General features: G+C 34.6%; 1 pseudogene across 6 annotated transcripts in view; it reads right to left on the bottom strand.

Moving 5' to 3' along the window:
- The window catches only part of LOC311439799 (heparan sulfate glucosamine 3-O-sulfotransferase 1 pseudogene), a 163,531-nt pseudogene that overhangs the window by 37,403 nt on the left and 110,905 nt on the right, over positions 1-15,223 (bottom strand). For 3 of the 6 annotated variants that reach the window (XR_014698923.1, XR_014698924.1, XR_014698925.1), the window contains exon 1: positions 14,715-15,223. The exons of the other annotated variants lie outside the window; for them this stretch is intronic. The product of XR_014698923.1 is annotated as a heparan sulfate glucosamine 3-O-sulfotransferase 1 pseudogene (transcript). The remainder of the gene's footprint in view (positions 1-14,714) is intronic. 6 annotated transcript variants of the gene reach the window in all.

Below are 15,223 nucleotides of genomic sequence, written 5' to 3'. Positions count from 1 at the left end.
TCACTACCCTCCTCAAAAGAACGGTTTCGCATGCAGCAGTTAAGTCTGCTATTTGGCAAGAAGTTGCAATAGTATTTTTACCTGTCTGCAATTTCACTGGTAGATAATGTGGTTCTGTGATTTGGGCACATGAAGCAACAATTTTTAGACAGAAGCACATACTACACCTTAATTCATCAAATAAAATGTGAGGTCCTAGCAGTATAAGAAAATTCAGCAATATTAAAACAAATTAAATTTAAAATATATCAATCCATGCGTATATCTTAAGAAATAAAATGGCCAGTGAAATACAATGAATGGAGAAAAGGAAGAAGGGTTATACATCTATTGCTTGAATGCAATTTAAATAAAGATGTTTATCTCAGTTCAACTTTGAATGCTACCACATATTTGTGACAACAATTATCCAAGATTTCAACATACTTCAACATACAACTTCACACACTTTTCTTTTTACACAGCTACAGTACAACTGCACTGAAACAGTGCTTTATTCACTAGATATTCTTCTAACCAGTTCCTCTATCTCTCTACTGGTCAGCATGCTCCAAGATTTTTCCCTTCAGTAGATACCCTCCACCTTAATTTTGCCCCAGGGTAAAATTACTTATCTGTATTTAAGTACATCTGACAGTTGTTAGCCTGAATACTTAGTTAATCTTAATTTCTTTTGTATAAAATGTGACTATATTGTTTCACCCAACTGAGCATAAATTGCAAAGGTAGAAGCCTTCCTTTCAATACTACAATGTTCTAAACATCGTTAGAAAGTAATGAAAAGCTTTACCTATGTCAGCTCTGTAAAACAATCTTAAACTGAAAAAATAGATTTTGATATGCTTCTGCTAATGTCCTTTCAAAATTTGATATACCATGGCCTTTAAAAAATAAGTTTTTCTGACTACTACTAGAATATATGGAATTGATTTCAACATTTAACAAACATCCCTCTCAAAAGTACTCAATGCAAGCTCAATTTAAGCAACAGTAAGTCCAACCACATACAGCTCTGTAGATTCCAGCAGAGTTAATGTCATATTTGCAAGTAGTTGTGTTAAGGTGAAATCTGACATTAAAAAATTAAATAATTAATTACTTAATTAAACTTTCAATTACTATTGTAAAGAAAGTATACATGTATTACCTGCCTTCACTGAAAGACAAGAGGAAAACAACATCACAGTAAAGCCATATATTCTGTTTACTTGTTAGAAATCCTAAAAATGAGCATTGTAAACATGTATTAAATTATATGAATATATAAGATTGATACTTTAAGTATGAAGCCAGAATTGGAAAAAATGACTGTCTATTTAAACTCAGCTTAACTTTCAGAAACAGTAAATTAAATAAAATGCTTTTTTTTTTTTTTTTTTTTTTAAATATACCATCCAGTAAAACAAAATTTAGAGTATCCAAAGTCACTAGCTTGTTCTGAGACCATAAGTTGCTTGGAAAATTTTTCTCCTGTGCTGGTAGCAGTACTGTTGGACATTCAAACTTCTACCTCTTTACTTTCCTTGGCACTTCCTCAAATATACTCGACTAAATGGAAATCTTTACTTCCATCTAAATACTTCTCAGGTCTTTTCCTAGGGCAGCATATCATAGCAAATCAGGTGATTCCCAGCTCTTCCGCTGCAAGCCCATTTGTCCAAATGAGTTCACAGGAACTTGACATAACACAGTCTTCCCTCTCCGATGTTTTTTGGCATGTATTAGCACACAATTCTGTGGAGGAATGGTTAAGTGAAATAGGACATGTGGATGTTGGGCAGTTAGGAGGCAATGGGCTAGTGAAGTACCGTACTCAACTCACATGAGTCTGGGCACGTACGCAGCTGGCTGAGAGCCAATCAGGTTCAAGGACACGATGCCCTTGAGCCATCAGGAAAGTCCCTAAGGCAGGACGGTAGCTAAAAGAAGGAGGAACTAACTGAAAAGAGCGGGAAGTGTTAGCCAATCCTGAGCTTAGTTTTTGCAATATGTATGAGTTGATTATGTTCGAACTAGATAAAAGGCGACTGAACTATCCATTAAAGTTGAAGTTCATTGTTCACTCATATTGAGCGACTGTGGCTTCCTTCCGTCGACAACACAATTCTTCTTGCTTTTTGGGCAATGTCATGTCACCATTCTTCTCCAACTGTCAGAGACTGACATTCAGGAGACAAGAAACTACGAACAATTTTACCTTTGCCTGGAGGGATCATAATATAAAGTTTCCACTACACTTACCCATGCAATTTCATATGCCGTAGAAAACGATGAAAACAAGGTTCATAGCTTATTCATTTTGTGAAACTATTTCATTTTGCAGGTACTAATTAACTTAACCTAGATCAAAATTAAAATTGTCTCTAGGGCAACTGCACTTAAAGACAGCAAGATCTGAAGTGCATTCCACTTCTGCCATGGTGGAATATGGACACTACTGCTGCATTTTCAGTCTCATTAATATTTAAAAAAATAAGAGTATCAATTTCAGTGTAAACATCCAAATCCAACACACTACTAAAAAATATTCTATGAAGTAACAATGTGGACACTCTCCAGAGAGGGAGAGGATGTGAATTCAAGAGTATGTAAGAGACAACTCCAGTGTCAAATCCTGACTGAATCCTCTGCTCGCATAAGCTGCACTACTAAATGATACACTCACTGTCATAGCCAGTAGCTATTACAAAAAGTTGAATGGTAATATACTGAAGAACTCTTCAGAAAAAAATGAAATGCAGGCATATCTGTATCTTTTGGTACTCAGTTACTTTCAAAACTCTTTACCTGAAGATGTGACAAAAATGTCCCAAATACAAAGTTTATTTACATCTACATCTGGTCAGCCAAAAATTTGTTCACAAAAGAGGTGCTATTCTAAATGGATGGTTTATTCTGAATCATAATAAAGACAAGTTTCTCAGCAATAAGTGAAATATGTATATATACTTACCCAGTGCAATGTATAACCAAAATGTGGCAAGATGAATTCCTGAATCTACCCAATTTACTGCAATACAAATACCATATGAGCATCCTATGCACTGAATTGTTGATTTTGTCAAAATGCAGGTGAACAGGTAGAGTTTTGAAAGACTGGTATTATCTACTAAAAACATTTCAGAACAAAATTCCATGCCAAGCAGTACTAATCAAAACCTGCAGCTCAACAGGGTTTGAGGTTTCATTTTAGAACTCATAAAACCAGATCTTGGAGACCGGAATATGGTGAAGAATGACAAGTGGAGAGCAAAAGCAGAACTGGAAAGCAATCATGGGGAAAATAAAATAAAAAGAAAACTGAAAAAGAACAGAGAAGCCCCTTCCTCCCTCCAGAGTGTAAATATGTGTCAAGGGAACCATAGATATAAAAGAAAAAAAAAATCTGAAAAAAACAATACAGAAAACAAAGCCTGCAACTGTGTGTAAACTGTTGAATATACTGAACAATAGACAAGAAAGTCAAATGAACAAGAAATTAGAATGTTTAAGAAATGTAGAAACTGTAACTTGAAAATAAAACTGCTAAATTACGCTGAATGTTCCTTCCCCCTCAACACAGAATAAAATGTCTTCTAAAAAAAAAAAAACAAACCACAAACCTGCATTATAAGTATTGTACCAAGTAAGGAAAAAAAGCCTTATCATCAAGAAAGAGTAGGTAGGACCTTCTTCTCTGGTATCTGAGTAACACTGAATGGGCCCTAGAAAGAATTATCTAGCTATTTCAGGAGAAAACAACTTACAGCCGTTCCCATGTCACTGAGCCTTCCTGAATTCATTCCCTTGACATTAAATAAAAAGGGGCCAATTTATAAAACTTCAAGTAGGCAAAATTTTCCTTATGATTTTACACACTGGACTGCAAAATTCAATATTCACTTTTCAGAGCCATCCCAAGTGATACACACATTAAACAGGAATGCATTAAAGCTAAGTAGGTATTTACTCAACATCAAAATTAGAATGTTAGACATTAAGAGGTCAGGATGAAGATATTTTATGCTTGGATACTTAGCTAAATGGAATACAAATTCTTGTTTTGAAGAATCCTGAAGATTCAGTAGTACAAGAAATGATTCCACTTAGTTTTCCCCAAGCTCTCTGTTAAAGCAAAATGCAAAAGCATGACAGGAAAATTGCGATAGCTCTGCCTTACTGTGGGGATTCCTGGGAGCTGCCTCTGTAACCTTAAAGTTGGTTAGGAGTACAAAAGACAGTATCTCTGTTACACAGAATTGACATTTTCTCATGAAATAAAATAAATCTCCAGTATAGAGAAGGAGTTCAAGCATTGGAACAGGCTGCCCAGGAAATTGGTGGAGGTATTTAAGAGACATGTGGGTGTGGCACTAAGGAACATAGTTTAGTGATAAACTCAGTAGGCCAGGTTAACAGCTGGACTCAATGAAGATCTTTTCCAACCTAAACGATGATTCTGTGATTCTATGAAACATTAAGCAGTGCTTCAGCTTAGCGCTATGCAATAGTTTCTGACCAGCTCTACACTGATACCTAAAATTTCTTCATTCCTCATGCAAGCACATTTTAAAGCAGTAAAACAAAACTCACATCAGTTACACACTGCAGTAATTTAAACTGTACATGAGGCATACCTATTCAGTGAAGACTCGTATGGAACATCTCATTCAATAGCTATGATACCAAAAAATTCTGAGCCTTATCCAAAGTTTCCTATATAACAATTTACCATGTACATGGTTTCTCCATCTGTTTAAAAATAAGATTATAAAAATAAATATTATTATAGTCTTATTCTTCTCATTAAGATCTAAAATGAAATGATAAAGAAGTATTTGTTGTTATTATTAACTAAAAATAATGAACACTTTTCACAGGAACAAAATCAACAGAACATGACTGCACAGCCAGAGATCCAGAGATTGTGTCAATATACCAATGCACATACATAATAAGCTATATGAACAGATAATTAGTGTCTTTAGATTTATGATTTGCACAGATTATTCTGCAATCTTAACATTCTTTTTTTTTTTTTTTTTTTTATTGAGGAATATTTTATAGATAAATGCAAAATCATGTCCACCAAAACAGCTAAGTGCAATTTAAGAATGAGGCAGTTATTTCCTTCCTCACATATGTAAACACAGCAAACATTGTTATTTCCTTTTCAGAAATTAGACTATTTTACAGTCACAAAATATCAATTAGCAACAGCATAAAGAGACCATATTTCTTTATCTACAATGTAAAGTAACATGATCATTTTGTACAGAAATAACACGTTAACATATGCACTTTTTACTTTAGATTGGCTGAGCAGCATTCTAGAGTGGCATTATTCAGTACATATGATATTATCTGATTTTCTTCAATTGAAATTAGAGTTTTTACAGAAAAACAAACACACTTTAACAGCATTTCCTTTTAGTGCAAGCTAGCACAAATTCAAGTATCTCCCAGTGGGCAACACAGAGCTGTGTTAGATGCTTGCATATTCCTGTTGGCTTCCATTTGATTAAAGGAAGCTGCTATATTATAGAAGCAAAGTAGAACAACTCCTTTGAGTATTAAAGCACCATATTCTGTGCATAGGACCGCACAAGGATTCAGATAAAGAGATACCCTGCTCTTCCTTGAATATCTGGTTACCTGACTTTGAGGAATAACTCTTTAGTTAGTTTTAATCAACTCTTTACATAGTTTTGGTTTCTAAAATGTCATTCATAATTATCATAACAGTCCTCTTCTCAAGATACATTTTTGAAATTACAAGATTAAATTTCAAGATTTATTTATTTTTTTTATTTCTCTTTTCTATCATTGACACTTTATGCTATCAGGGTACAGGAGATAAAGAATGAACAAAAAAGCTTGGCAGCAAATATTTAAATAAATGTATTGAAATGCCACAATTTTATTGAAGGGAGGGTAAAGAAAGGGTAAAACAAACAAACAAACAAACAAACAAAAAAAACACAGAAGCTTTCAGCTCTCTAACCTGTTAAAGAGGCCTAATCTTTTGGGATTTTTTGAAGTGCACAAGAATTGATCTTACTGTAGGATCCAGAATCTTGGAGCTAACATAAGATTCAGTAGAGTATAAAAATAATATGCCCTTTCTTTTTCTTAATTCTCCAGTGCAAGTCAGATTTTGAACTTAGAAACCCCTAGACCCACGAAAGAATCTATGTGTTGTGAGTATATTTTACTAATCTACTATACGAGGGGACAGAAAAATATCATAGCCAGAATGTCAGTGATGAACAGCTACTGCTATGAAAGACTCAGCATTTAAAAAATACAGAACAAAATCAAAGCCATAAAATAGAATCTGTAAATTGAGTGAACAGATAAAGAAAATAATAATAAAAAAATAAAAATAAAAAAGACACCTTCTAACTAAATTGAGCTATTTATTTATAGAATAAACTAAAGGTAGTATGTTGTACAAAGGAAGTAGAGTCAGATCTTTCTGGGACTGACAGAACCTAATATTTGGGGATAAGGTCTAAAAGATGCCTAATTTGCGACCTATAAATAAACAAATAAATAAATAAAAATCTGAATTGCTTATTCTCATATTTTATCTTAGGAATCTATCACTAGAAAGTCTCAAAGCTGACAATTGCAAATGATTTTCCTTCTTAAAACTGACAGTGCCTTCCTTTATAAATGGTACAATGGGAAACATGGAGATGATGGAATTAATGTGAGGCAAGTCTGGAAGATTCTTGATAATATGGTTATAACATACAAATGCTTTTTATACTGAGAATTGCCTATGTTTTCTATATATGAGAAGATCACAAGCTAAAATTATAATATCTGTGTAAGGCTTATTTTAAAGAATTGTATCATCTAGAAACAAACCATCAGCTAATTCTGAAGTTGCAGTCAAAATTTATTTTGTTTTATTTTATGTTACGAACCATTGTTTGCAAGGGTTGACTGCCTTTCAGTTAATGAGGTCTGACTACTGTATAAAATGTTCCATAATATGGCATTTTTATGGCTATGATTTTAACTAGTCAAGCCAGGGAAACAGATGACAGCTAGTTTTAATCTTACTGTTGAAGTAGAGCCGTAGACCTTTTCCTTCCAGAAATAATCCTCAAGCTGATCACTGTCAACTGATTGCTGGAGGGAAAGTTTGTCAGCTGAGGAGTGTGAATGCATGAGAGTCAAACCTCCTCTTTCCATGTGTGACCACTCTTCCACAGAAATGGGAGCTAAATCAGGCACACTGTTTGTAACTTAAAGATCTATTCTGTAGGAACCTTTAAAATTTCTTCTGTATACTAGTGAACAGACTAATATGGGGAAAACTATATCTGACTAGATTTCATTATCAAAGAGACAAGATCTTATTCAAGTGCTCAGAATGAAATTCTTGTATATTTGTTCCTTTATAATGAAAGCATATGTTGTAAGGCTTGAATTTGGATTCTGAGAAATATAGCTTTCCCTGTGAACACTTCAAACAAATTTATATCACAATTGAAACTGCTATCAGATTTCTAGGTCTAAAATATATTGGCCTAATACTGGTCATTTGTAGAAATAACCCGTCAACCTGCTGCAAAGGATGTAATGAAGATCATTAATGTCTATAGGCTTTTATACCTAGTAAGCACTATATAAATGGTAAATTATGACAAGGGCAGAACTAGCCCAGTTTTGCACATCCAGAAACCAAAAATTTATGCTCAGTATTTGGATTCCTTTGGATTCAATTACCTATGAAAGACAGTATCTGTACCAACTTCTATTTTGTCATTTATCAAGATGATCTACCTTCTAATTATTTTGCTTTTGCACTTACAAATGTTTCAGGTGTCTAGTAATATCCCACTGTAAATAAATGCATTCTTACAACACATTTTTTATGGTTGGTTTTTGAAGAAAAAAAAAAGATGAAAAGGTAAGACTTTATTTCCAGTGACTTAGATGTAATATACAAAATTGTTTAACACTCTAAAGAGCAGTAGTAGGGGGAAAATATGAAAAAAAAATCTCTGTAGTTCTGTAGGTAATATGCAATATTTTAGCGAGTAACTATAACTTCACCCTTTATAGCACCAGGGAAAAAGGACTTCTCTGCCTTTCCAAATAAAACAGATGCTCAGAGTTAACAGAAATTTTTCAAAATCAAATAAGCAACAACTAACAAAGGGAAGTATTTTTCTGAAATTCAGATAATGCATATACATATTATTGATTTTGGAAATCAAGGTAAAGGCAAGAGTTGCAAACCTGCACAGGTGCCCATCACCAATTTTTTCATCTCTAACTATCCACTTCAACTTAGAAGCCAAAAGCGATTTCTCTCCAAATTCTAGAGGCATCCTGAGATGCCTTATTATCACACACAGAAGTTAAATTCTTCCATTTTTCAAATGGAGTTCCCACAGGAAGTGAATTAAGAATGAAACTGAGAAAACTAGATTGCTTCTTGATATCAATGTTACGGTATTTAAGCTGAAAGCATAGTTAGCTGTGTAAAATTGTGTCCCTAGAACACAGTATATAAATTCCGGAGGGGAGGGGAAAGCAGTTTCAATATTTTAAGTATTACCTTTTACAATATTCTGTAAATGGAAAGTCTTTACTTCATGAAAAGCTTTCTCTACCTCACTCTTCTATGAATATACACGCAAAGAAAATACAGCTTTTTAGCTAGATGTGGATGCACTAGTGACTTCATAAGCCAACAGAAAATGTTCTCTATTCAAGCAACATTGAATTAGTTTTCCTGAGGAACATTCAAGCAACATTGAATTAGTTTTCCTGAGGAACAGCTTGACTGCAGACCAAGCTTAAACAGCACGTTGAATATCACCCTAGAAACCTTAAAGTTCGCTTATAATGAGGGTAGTCCAGTGTCTCTTCTGCTGGTAAAGCAGATGAGTGTGTCACAGCAAGAGAAAATGTAGAATACAGGTACAATTTTTATCAAGGTTTTGCCATCACCTGCAGCAAGCCGACTTTAAAAAACCCTTGCTTCAGAAAGATAAGAAATTCCATCTGAACACTATGAAAAACAAACAAACAAACAAACAAACAAAATTAATATGAAGGTGGTTAAACACTGGTCGCCTAATGAAGCTGTTTGTCCATCCTTGGAGATATTCAAAGTGCAACTGGACATAGCCCTGTGTATCATGCTGTAGGTGAGCCTGCTTTGAGGAGCAGGGGTCTCCTCCAGAGGTCCTCACCACCACCATGAAGTAAGAGTAATACTACACCATTGCATTTCCACTGAGATCTTGTTACACTTTGGGAATTAAGTAAAATCAACACTACTGAAGGTTTTTTTTTTTTTTTTTTTTTTAAGTTGTGATACCAAAACAAAGTAAAATTAATATTGATGCAAATCACTATTTATATTTGAAACAAAACAAACAAAAAACACTCAAATATTTAGACAATACAGCTGTTTTAAAAAACACACTTTAACTTAATTAATGCAATGTACCTATAGTCTTGTTCCAGCTCGTTATTCAAGCCATTGCAGAACATTTCATTTTAGTAGCTTTTTCACTTACTTCACATATCAGTTAGAAACATCTCTTTCCTAAGTATGAAGGGCTTATCTTCATTCTGTAGGCTTAAAAACTTCCTAATCTATATGTTAGTTTTAGCCAAGGGGGGCTAACTGCAAAGGGGGGCTGGGGGTCGCTATATAAATTGGTCAATATTTGGAAACTAGATTCTTACATTAATGATTAGAAAACCTAAACTTCTAAACATGCATGAAATGGTAATGGTTTTTCAAGGCTACAGATGAACATGTAGCAACATTCTACTCAATTCCACAATTTCCATTTAAAACTTAGCTGGCAACACTGATAAAGTTCTGATACTGTCACTTGTTTTACTGATACCAGGAGAAAAGGACTGGACTGAAAATAGGAACCAGCTTTTAACAGGCAAGAAAGTTCTACAAAAATAAGACAGACACCTCAGCAAAAACATAGAATTCAAGAGAATGGAGAGATTCTTCACTTCTGAAGTCTAGGAAACCTGGATGAGAAAAGGGCTTCAAAGCCCTTCCAGCAGAAAGTCATAATATTCTTTATGTCGAGCCATATGAACTACCTGTCTTCATAAAATTGTATCCAGAGAATTACAATATCTTTGTATAATTTCAACAGATTTACCCATTGTAGACATGTTAGTCTGTTATTTAAAATTATAGAACCTAAGTCAAGTTTAAATTAAGCTTTAAATTATTACTTTCCAATTCTGTAGCAAATTTCCACAGGCAATTAAATGATTCCATGGCCAAGGGTTGCCCAAGTTATCACAAGAATCCCAAGATATTTCTCCCCTATCTTTTTGACTGTTAAGTCTCAGGGGAACATCCACCTGAGTGGCAGAACAAAATGGACAGTAATTGTAATTGGGGAACAGGGAAAGAAAGAAGCAATAGGGACACAAAGATGACCTAGCAAATTAAACAAGGTACTAAAAAAAAAGTGTTTCATTCAGGTTCCTGTTCTTACCAACTAAGAATACAGTGGCTTTTGAGCTATTAGATTAAGCTTCCTTGATGGATTATTAATGGACAGGCACAAGGTAGGAAATTTACAAAGGACCTAGCATCATCACCAGAAATCTGTAGGATTCTACACTTTATAAACAGTGAGTTTCAAGAAGAATCTATATCAGAGTGGAGAGTAGACTCAAGAGTATAAAATGTCCTGCTTAAGATAAGAGGAGGAAGTGGCCTAGGCAACTGTTATTCTGATTTCAATGTATAAGAAGTGTAATAGTTTAATAGTTTTTTTTTTCCCAACTATATCAACTATAAAGAGGATCATAAAAAAAAAAAAAAAAAAAAAAAGCAGGATATTTTCAACATAATTTATAAAGATACATCAAGCCGGAGCAAACAAGTTTACCTTAAAAGAAAATATTAAGGTAAAGGAAATCTCTTCAAATTTCAGCAAATAATTTGACATGGCATCACCCATTAATTATTTATTCATTTGAAAAGGGTGTAACACAAAAAAATAAAGTAGATATAAAACTAACTACAGGTGACATAATGAATGGATTTATTTAAAAATCACTCTTCAGATGGATTTTGTCATGTGCTATTTTGTGAGCTTGGAAAAAAGTAGAGGTGTTTTGATAAAAACAGGAAGTATTCTTGATACAAGACTCTCACTATTCTACAGTGGACGTTGGAGGACTTTTGGAGTTAGTTTTTCCCATTTCTATTAGAAATGGGAAAACATTTAGCAAGTCTTCAAAGCCACATGAGTGCAAATAGTAGAATTTCTGATTACATGGTATCTTATAATTTCAGAACTACAGGGAAAAAGAATTCACATCTTTCCTGCAAAACTAATCCAATTAGGTATACCTGTAGAACAAACTTAATCTTCACCAGTATCTGGTATGGTATTTTTAGTAGACCAAGTAGAGCATTAGAACTGTTATTTAAGACATAGAGGAGACACTTCAGGGACACAGCATTGGATGCAGGTGGGATATGTTCAGAATTCAGGAGAATCAAGTTTCTAGGCTCTGTATGTATCTTGTTTAACTTGACAGACTTGCTCTGGCTTCTTTGATCTTAGCACATGAAAGGCACATGATCAATGTTTATAATTTACTGAGGAATACACACAAAAGAAGGAATTGTCTTTAAGTAATAAAACTGAGACACTACAAATTAGGAATCAAAGAATATATTTAGGTTGGAAGTTAGAAGAAAGTTCTACATATTATAAGAGAGGTTTCAAAACTTTTAACCAGAAAGAGCAACAGGGCAAAGTATTTAACTAGCTTTAAGGTAGACCGTAGTCAGCTTATGTCTGAGATTAGATAATGCTATTGCCTAACCCTGAAAAGGCCTCTTCTTCAGCGCTGAATTAGTATGGCAAAGAACTGCTCTCTGTTCTGCTCCCCTCCCTTCCCAGGTTTTTTCTTCCAACTATTCCCACTGAAGTTCAATTGGGGTTATAAGAGGACTAAAACAAACTTTTCATCTTTAAGAGAAAACAGTCTTAAGACTTTAACCTCTACCTTATGCTTTTCTAGAATATTGCATCAAAGTAGATGACTGGAAGATCGAAAGATCAAGATTCCTTGAGATCGAAAGATTTAATCAGCAACTAAATAGAACAGTGCATTGTAAACATACTGAAATGATACAGCTTCTTTCAGTCTTCATTAAATATTTGTCATCCTTGCTAGTTTAATAGATTTCTGCTTACTATATAAATAGCCAGAATAGGAATTTGATTGTACTCTATGCATATATCTGAAATCCTGGCACTATCCTTTCTGTAATGATGTTGCTGTCTGAAAACCTCACATAAGATTCTAAGACATATATTTAATCATCCTCCATGTAGCCTACTGCTTTGACGTTAATCACTGACCATTCAAAAGTTTTCTTATGTCAAGCACCAAAGAGTGAATCAAAAATAGCTACAGAAAATAGAAAGGGTATATTCATATGACTACAGATATGGGCCAAGTAGTTATTTTTATAGCACTAAGAGAACATCAAGCAGCGGTGCAGTCAGCTAACTCTGATCCATTCAGCAACTTTTGAAGCCATGTCTATTGAGAAACATTCAGCATTGTGGTCTCATCACAGAAAAACATACTCAACCCATTGCAAATATTGAGAAAGTAGGCGGGTCCATCATTCGCTGAAGTCACCATGCCTGCAATCCATTGTATCAAACACAATCATGTTATTATTGTATGCACAGTGAAGTGCTGTGGCTGTAAACACATTTCCCAATGTCCTTCTGGTTGACCAATGATTTTTTTTTTTTTTATTTTAGATTAGAAAAGAAGCAAATGCTTTTCTGATGTAACTTGAACCACACTTTGGCAGCCAAACATAAATTTCACTTCAGAATCTACACACGATGGGAACTTTAGCTATGACAGAAGTTGGTCAAACCCCTATTTTTTTTTCAGAATTTCCTTGTTATTCACATGTAATCTACATAGTTAAAGCACTGTGACCTGAACAATGCTGTTTAAAAAGAAAAAAAGTATTCCTATTGCAGTGCTATCTTAGACCAGTAAATGGCTACTGCTTAGTATGCTTTGGCCACTTCAGGGACCACTGCTCGCCATAGTATTTTCAATTAGAAGAATCAGAGAAGAAAATAAATTGCTCTCCTGTTTCAAATTCAAAGATAAAACCACCTTTACTGACTGCCATTTGACCTCTATCACCTCTTTTTCTGTGCTATATTAAATTCAGAAAAACAGAATCTTATTTAATTGGTAGACTAAACAGAGGATTCCACCTTAAATGACATAAACTGCTACATATGTGAATATGACTTAGTTCAGCAATGACATGAAGTACTGGAAAAAATGAATTTGACAGACTGTCAAAATTTCAAAATGTTTCCCCTCACCTCTCTAGCCTTCTTTACATTTTTTTTTTGTCTTTTTTTTTTTTTTTTTTTTTCCTTTCCTTTCAGCCTATGCTTATTTTTGGTTCCCTTATTCTGTAGCTGTAGAACAGTGATAGGACAACCACTGCAAACATCCTGGTCTTCAAAGTAAGCATATTCAGTGGTTAGCCTAGCTCATATGTTCTATCTTACCTCTTGGGTTTCTCTATTAGTTTTAGTATATTTTATTAGTTTAGCCCTCTGCTGCCACTTGTATCCATATACTTTTACAATAAGCCTACAACTGATGAAACTTTCAAATCACATGTGCCACCACTGTTGAAGAACACAACCTCCTTCATTCCTTCACTCTGATGACATGATTTAATGCAATGTACAGTCTCCAACTACAACACATGCAATGTTTTTAACTAGAAATTAGTACTTTTACATAATTAAAACAATAATATTTATCATTTACAGTATTATCAGTATTATATGTTGGGATATTAAAGTATTAAAGTAATTAACTCTAATATATTTTAGTTCTGAAATGACAAAACCTCAAACTAGTTTTGTCAGCAACAAAACTAGTCATATATTGCAAAATTCACTTGTGCAATAAAACTAAACTAGAAATTAAAAATCAAAGAATTTTTATAATATGAAAACATGACCTCACCAGTCTGAAAACAAACAAATAAACAAACAACAACAACAACAAAAAACACAACACAACAACAACAACCACACATTTTCTAATATATCAAGAAATATCTGACATGGGAATAAATATCCCTAAAAACAAGAATCCTACTGAACAGTAGTTCTCCCCAGTTCAGCTCATTTAACAGACAAGTGTCAAGAACTATTGTAGTATTGCCTTAGAGGCAGCAAGTAGAATTCGTGGAAGCAGCTTATCACATTTTTAATGGTTTTCTCAAAGGATGGAAATAATCAAAGCAGACATCACACAGATTTCAGTTGGTAGAGAAAATCAGCCTTTTCAATGGAAGTTGTGGTCTCCCTAGTCCAAGTTCTCTCCCTTCTGTATATCAGAAAATATGGTTTTGTACATACCAAAAACTAAGTAAAATTTAAAAGCCTGGTTATTCTCAGTCTTTCCATGTGTAGCAAAAATAAGAGGGCATATGTGAAACTAAAGCATCATCCTTACACTGCCAACCACTTCCAAGTCTGCAAGAAATTTCAGGCTATAACATGTAAATCATTATTACGTGCTCTGATAGTACTTTCTATTTAATCAGGAGAAAAGAAAAAATCCCCTTTAGAATTACAACAAATAAGTACAGTTTAGTTTTAAATGAAATGATGTAGTTTATATCTGACCTGAGTTTCAGTCTTTTCCTAGTGGGAATTGTAAATTCAGCATTTGGATACATAATCCTACAGCTCTCAGGAGCCGATTTCACCGCGAACACTTTACATGATTTACAGCTCTCCTCCAGATTCAGATGACAAGTCTCGACGGAGCAGGTGCAACGGGGTATTTTTCCTTCCTTCAGAGATAATTTCCTCGTGTGTAAATTAATTAGCAACTCTTCATCACTCTCGCGTAAGTGGGGAAGATGAAGCTAATGGATTACCGGCGGTTAATTTCTCACGCGGAGCGGGTGACCCGGCAGGCTGGCGGAGGGAGGGGGCTCGGCGTTGTTACCGCCGAAGCCACGACGTTTTTGACAGCGTCAGCGGCGGTGAAAGTAAGCCCGGCTCCCGCACAGTGATGCCAAGAGAGCAATTTTTAAACCACGGGCAGGACTTGTGGCGGAGGGGGGGAACCTCAGGGACGCGAGGCGAAGCCTCTCCCGCGGTAAGATCCTGCCCCCCCCTCCCCCCGC

This window comes from Aythya ferina, assembly GCF_964211825.1.
Source record: "Aythya ferina genome assembly, chromosome: 7".
In the NCBI taxonomy this organism is placed as follows: domain Eukaryota; kingdom Metazoa; phylum Chordata; class Aves; order Anseriformes; family Anatidae; genus Aythya; species Aythya ferina.
The sequence above is the reverse complement of the archived record's forward strand: the minus strand, read 5'-3'. Positions and strand labels throughout refer to the sequence as shown.